The sequence below is a fragment of the Sciurus vulgaris genome, assembly GCF_902686455.1.
Source record: "Sciurus vulgaris genome assembly, chromosome: 8".
Lineage (NCBI taxonomy): Eukaryota > Metazoa > Chordata > Mammalia > Rodentia > Sciuridae > Sciurus > Sciurus vulgaris.
In genome coordinates, this window is record NC_136468.1 from 100,258,722 (window position 1) to 100,265,667 (window position 6,946).

At 39.9% G+C, this 6,946-nt stretch overlaps 1 pseudogene across 1 annotated transcript; it reads left to right on the top strand.

Moving 5' to 3' along the window:
• The first annotated feature begins 241 nt into the window (after window positions 1-241).
• LOC306667223 (NADH dehydrogenase [ubiquinone] flavoprotein 2, mitochondrial-like) lies at window positions 242-908 on the top strand (annotated as a pseudogene). Its single transcript has one exon. The product of its transcript is annotated as an NADH dehydrogenase [ubiquinone] flavoprotein 2, mitochondrial-like (transcript).
• Window positions 909-6,946: the final 6,038 nt, after the last annotated feature.

The window sequence follows — 6,946 nt, forward strand, 5'->3', positions numbered from 1 at the left end:
GAGGCAGGGTGATGGCAAGTTTGAGGCAAGCTTCCATAACTTAGTGAGACCCTGTCTCAAAACAAAATTAAAAAAAAAAAAAAAGAAAGAAAGACTTCTCCTTGGTGTTCCAGGCCTGGGCAGCAGGTCTCACCACCCCGTGGGGAAGACATATAAGGAATTTGCATAAGACAGCTGTGCAGAATGGTGCTGGAGGAGCCTTGTTTGTGCACAGGGATACTCCTGAGAATAACCCAGATATTCCATTTGATTTCACACCAGAAAACTGTAAGAGGATAGAGTCAATTATAAAAAACTATCCAGAAGGGCATAAAGCAGCAGCTGCACTTCCAGTCCTGGATTTGGCCCAAAGGCAGAATGTGTGGTTGCCCATCTCTGCTATGAACAAGGTTGCAGAAGTTTTACAAGTACCTCCAATGAGAGTATATGAAGTAGCAACTTTTTAATACAATGTATAATCGAAAGCCAGTTGGAAACTGTCACATTCAGGTTTACACTACCACACCTTGCATGCTTCGCAACTCTGACAGCATACTGGAGGCCATTCAGAATAAGCTTGGAATAAAAGTTGTGAAACTATACCTGACAAACTTTACACCCTTATAGAGGTGGAATGTTTAGGGGCCTGTGTAAATGGACCAATGGTTCAAATAAATGACAACTACTATGAGGATCTAACACCAAAGGATACTGAAGAAATTATTGATGAGCTCAAAGCTGGCAAAATTCCAAAACCTGGGCCAAGGAGTGGACGTTTCTGTTGTGAGCCAGCTGGAGGTCTTACCTCTTTGACTGAACCACCCAAAGGACCTGGCTTTGGTGTACAAGCAGGCCTTTAATTTATATTCAACTGTAAATATGTTATTGCAGAAATAAAATATTATCTACATTAAAAGAAAAAGAAAGAAGGAAAAGGGGCTGGGGTTGTAGCTCAGTGGTAGTGCATTTACTTAGCATGTGTGAGGCACCGGGTTCAATCCCTAGAACCACATAAAAATAAAAAAAAATAAAATAAAGGCATCTTGTCCATCTACAACTACAAAAAAAAATTTTTTTTAAAGAGAAAGATAGCAAGAAGTGGTCTTGGGTTTACCTTATACTTGGCAAACAGCATGTTTAGAAAGTAATATCTTCCCTTTTTCCCTTCTGCAACCAAATAAAATAGATGCATCCATCTGAAATGATTGACTTCGTAATAATATAAATCACAAATGATTAATATCTGGAAAATCTGAATGATGATCAAGTCCCTTGGTTGAGGTCACATGGCTAGATCAGGACCCAGGGGTCCTGTCTCCACTTCTGAGGGCTCGTCCCACCTCCCTACATACTTCAACACATTTTCCCACTTTAACCCCACATGAATAGAAAGCTGCAGAGAGGTCTTCACTGAATTTCCATTAGTATTTGCCTAGCTGTTGACCAAAAATGGAGAGAATGATTTAAATGGGATGCTTTTTAAAAGACACTGCTGGTCTCTGCTGACTGGAAAATAAAAAATCAATTATGAAAAATAAAAAAGAGCATGTTCATAGGGCAAGGACTTCTTGAGGTGTAGGGACTGGGGGAATCAAATGTGTGCTTCCAAGAATACCAGAGCTCTTGGAATCAGAGAATGAATGCTTTCTCAAATTGAACTTGGATCTCAAACAGGAAATGAGTTTGTTCTGGTACAGACATCCTGGATCTGAACAAACTGCCCCAGAAGACAGTGCAGAGAGCAGAACATGACTGGCCCAAGGTCTGTTATGATGGCAATTGATCATTTAGAAGCTTTACCACCAGGAGAAAAATGAGGTCAAGAGGAAATGGGAAACTGGCAAAAATCAACATCCTACACAGAGAGGCCTCCAGTTTTTGTGCAGGATGAAACTGAAAAATAAACAATCTAACGATAAAATCTCTTAAGTGTTGTTTGTGTGTATGTGTGTGTTTGAGAGAGAGAGAGACAGAGACAGCAACAGAGAAAGAGTAAGAAACAGGAAAGACAGCACCTAAGTTATTTTAGAAAGATCACAATTAAAAAAAAAAAAAACTATGGTTTGGCATTGGGTTTAAGATTATTTTGTTTACTTGAATGACATTTAGTGAAATTGTTTCAAGTGCTGACGTTGCAATTGTTTGCATTCGGAATGTACCCCAGAAACCCATATGTTAAAGGCTTGGCCTCCACTTGGTGCTAATGGGAAATGGTGGAAACTTTTAAGAGGTGGGCGTAGGTCTTTGGATCATTAAGGATGTGCCCTTGAAGCGGATTATGGGTATTAGGTCCAAGGCATCTGTGCAGTCATTTTAAATTCTTATGGTAAGTTGCTTTCCCACCCTACAGGGGTACTCACAGAGAAAATAAGAGTTAAAATATAACTTCCCCTTCCCACCTTTCATTAACCACCCCACTGGAACATCCCCTTACTTGTTCCGTCAGCCCATCCTAAGTTCTTAAAGCTCATGCGACTTTATGCAAGCCGTTCAAACTGCCCTATAAAATATCCCAGAGCTAAGTTCTTCCTACCTCTCTTGTTTTTCCCAAGTGATGGCCTTTGTCAGACCCTGACTGGCAAATAAAACTTTCTATGTGTACATCTCCTTGCCTGGTTTCTGCATTACTCATCTATGTCACATTTTCCTCATCCCTGTCATGAGGTGAGTAGTTTTAACTCTGCTATGCACTCCTGTGAACTCCCATCCTGATGTGTCACTATAGGCCCAAAGCAACAAGGCCAACTGATCACACACCTCTTAAACTGTAAGCCAGAATAAACCTTTTCTCTTTATAAGTTGCTTATCTCAGGCATGTGTTATACTAATAGAAAGCTGACAGATACAACCATAGTACAGACTTTTCAGAAAGAGAATGAATAAATAATTTCCTGCTACTTAGAACTATTGCAAAAATTACTTAAGTTGTAAAAAAACAAAACCAAAACAAACAAACAAAAAAACAGAGGCAGTAGATAGACCAAAATTTCTCTCTTAAGAGTAGTTTCAGTTAGCTAGGCATAGTGGTGCATGTATGTAATCCTAGCCACTTGGGAGACTGAGACTGGAGGATCACAGGTTCCAGGCCAACCTGGGCAACTTACAGAGATTCTGCCTGAAAATTAAAAATCAAAAAAGAGTTAGAGATGTAACTCTAGCTTGGATTATTTTTTTCTAGTACAGGGAATTGAAGCCAGGGCAAAATGTCTCCAGTTTCAAATCCCTAGTACTGCAAGTTAAAAAATAAAACAAAAACAAAAAAAAACTGCGTTGGGAAATGTTGTTTCAGAATGGAACAGAACCAAGGGAAAGAGCTAAAAGGTGGATCTAGGTGACTTGGTTTGCGCCCTACGTTAAGCTTTAAGTCAGATATACCCTTAAACTTTTCATGCTAGGGGTTGAACCCAGGGCTTCATGCATGCTAGGCAAGTACCTACCACTAAGCCATATCCCCAGCCCTAAACTTTTCATCTTACATAAGTTTAATAATTTCTTTTTACAATCCTGCTGAAATATATATTAATTCATTTGATTTCAGTTGGCAGCTACAATTTTGCTTGATTTCATTTTTTTAAGTTGAATGTTATCATTCCTAAATGAAAACTGAAACTGCCCAGCTAAAGTCGAAGAGCTACCCAATTTGCTGACAAATAAATATAAAGAATTGGAGGAAGGAAGAGGAAGACAAACATTAGATAGAGAAACACTGTAATACAAAGTGCCCCCCCCCCCCTTTCCGCTGCATCACAACCTAGCTTGTCAGTCTGAAAGCTGCTCTCCCTGCCCTTTCCGCTGCAGCCATTTCCCCGCCTCCCAACTACTTGTCAGTCTGTGATCCTTCTCCGTTTTTGGTCCCCTGTTAACCCAGTGGAATTCAACTGCTTAAGGATAACTACCCCGCCATCTTTTCTCCTGCTTTCTCTCTCCTACTCACTTTCTTTCTTCTCTTCGCTTTTCCACTCTCTCTAGCGTGGGCCCTTTCTCTTTTCCTCTCATTTTCTCTCTTACCCTGCAGGGAGACACTTTGTTTGCTTAACAAAATCCCTTATGTGATTTCCTGTGTCTGGGGTGGTTTTTGTGGGTTTCTTACAAACAAACCACCAACCCAACAATAAAAAAAGAAAAAGAAAAAGAAAAAGAAAGACCACAACAAACTGATTCAAAAATGGCAAAGGACGTAAATAGACATTTCTCTAAAGAAGATATTCAAATGACCAATCAGCACATGAAAGATGTTTAATATCACTAATCATTAGGGAAATGCAAATCAAAACCACAATAAGATACAACCTCATACCCATTAGAATGGTTACTATAAAAAGCAAAGCAGGGGCTGGGGAGGCAGCTCAGAAGCAAGCACTGGCCTAGGGTGCATGAGGCCCTGGGTTCAATTCCATGCACTAGAAAAAATAATCCAAGCATAAAATAAAATAACAGTGTTGGCAAGGATGCAGAGAATTGGGACACTTGTTTTCTGATAGTGGGAATGCAAAGTGTGTAACTACTATGGAAACCAGTATGATGGCTTCTCAAAAAATGAAAAAAACAATAACCATATGATTCAGCAATTCCACTTCTGGAGGTATGCTCAAAAGCACTGAAGGCAGCAGATTAAAGAGGTATTTATACACCTATGTTTTTAGCAACAATGTTTGCAATAGCCAAAAAGTGAAAGCAGCCCTACTGTCCAAGGACTGATGAATGGACAAACCAAACAGGATATACATACAATGCTACATGGAATATCACTCAGCCTTATAAAGGAAGGAAATTCTGACACATGCTACAACACAGATGAACCTTGAAGATACTATGCTAAGTGAAGTAAGCCATCATGAAAGGACAAATACTGTATGATTTCACTGGGAAAAGTACCTGCAGAAGTCTAATTTGTAGAGACAAAGAGAAGAAAGTTGGTTGAGGAGAAGGGACATTGAAAAGTTATTGTTTGATGGGGACAGAGTTTCAGTTTGCCAAGAGAAAAAGAGTTCCAAGAACTAAATGATGGTGGTAACAGCAGCGTGACAATGAGGGTGAACTTAATGTCACTGAACTATTTGTTTAAAAATCATTAGAATGGGGCGGGGGGAACCAGAATGGTAAATTTTATGTATATTTAATCACATTTTTTAAAAAGTTTCATGGACAAAGAACTTGCTATAGAACAGATCGAACAATTTACATAGTTTGACCAGAGAATAACTAAAGTACACAATTAGATCACCCACAGAAAGTAAAAATGTTTAAATCCTAAGGAAAAATAAAGTTAATTATAAAAAATATAGAAGATACTGGGCACAGTGGCACATGCCTGTAACCCCAGCAACTTCAGAGGCTGAGATAGGAGGATCACAAGTTTCAAGGTCAGCCTCAGCAATTTAGGAAGACCCTGTCTCAAAATAAAAAATAAAAAGGGCTGGGGTTATAGCTCAGCAGTAAATTTCCCCTGGGTTCACTCTACAGTACCACAAACAAAAGTGCTATGTAGAGACCTTAGCAGAAAATCAGGAAAACTTTAACTTAAAGAATCTTCTGGCCCGGGGCTGGGGGGGAGATAGCTCAATTGGTAGAGTGCGCCCTGGGTTCGATCCCCAGCACCAAAAAAAAAAAAAAAAAAAAAAAAAAAAAAAAAAAAAAACAAAAAACTTCTGACCTTGAAATTTTGGTGTTACAAGAAAATAAGCAAAGTATTACTGAACATGGGTCATTAGCCATGGGTCCTCTCTGTTATTCTAGAAGTCCTATGAAAGATTCCTGAATCCTGACATACTCTTCCAACCTTTTCTCACTGATATGTCAAATTTCAGTCTTTGAAGTGTGTTGCTTTGGCTTAAGGCTTTTTTCTGTCCTAAACTTTCCCCTAAATTCCAATGGCACATTCCAAAAGAATATTGAAGATTTTCTACCAGTTTTTCAAACCAATAGGTCCAAACATATTATCTTCTTCTCTCTTCCAAGTACTGTCTTTTCCTCTACCTCCCTTTGTAAAGGTTAATTTTAGATGTCAATTTGACTAGATAAAAGAATCCCTAGAAACCTGAAAAGGCATGATTTTGTGTCTACGAGAGTGTTTCCAGAGATTGCTGGTTGAGTCTCAGTGGTCTAGATGGTGAAGATGTATCTTCAGTGTGGACTGGAGCCATTCAAACAGCAGAGGCCTGGAGAAGGCGAATTGGTTTCCTCTCTGAGAGCTGAGATAGGTTTTTTGTTTTGTTTCTTTTTTCTTTTGCTGCCTTGAACATCAGGACTTTGCTGGCTTTCATACTCCAGGACTTATACCAGAGACCCCTCAAGATTTTCAGGCCTTCAACCTCAGACTGGGAGTTGTACTGTCTGCTTCCTTGGTTCTGAGACTTTGGGCCTTGGACTGAGACAGGTTACCAGCACCCCAGGGTCTCCAGCCTATGGACAGCCTGTCATCGGCTCCTCAGCATCCATAGTCACATAAGCCAATTCCCCTCATAAATTCCTTTTCAGGTATCAAAATACATATCCTGTTGGTTCGGTATTTCTGGAGAAGAGAATCCTGATGGGTACACTACACCCTTGTCTCATATCTGCTCAGTGACTACGTCCTCATGCTTCTATCCCTGACTCTGACTTTCATCTCTTTATTCCACATTCATTCCCAGAAGACAGTAACAAGATCCAAACTGGCTTCCCTCCTCCAGCCTCTCCCTGACCCATAGTAAGAAGACTGAATTTAAGCTTATGGCATAGTTAAGTAGGAAAGGAAAAACAAAGATCCTGGAGCAGTGACTCAGGCCTGTAATCCCAGCTACTCTGGAGGCTGAGGCTGGAGGGTCGTAAGTTCAAAGCTAGCTTCAGCAACTTAGTGAGGCCCCAAGCAGTTCAGTGAGAGAGACCTATCTCAAAATAAGATTAAAAAGGGCTGGGGATGTAGCTCAATGTAAAACACCCCTGGGTTCAGTTCCCAGTATATAAGAAAGAAAGAAAGAAAGAAAGA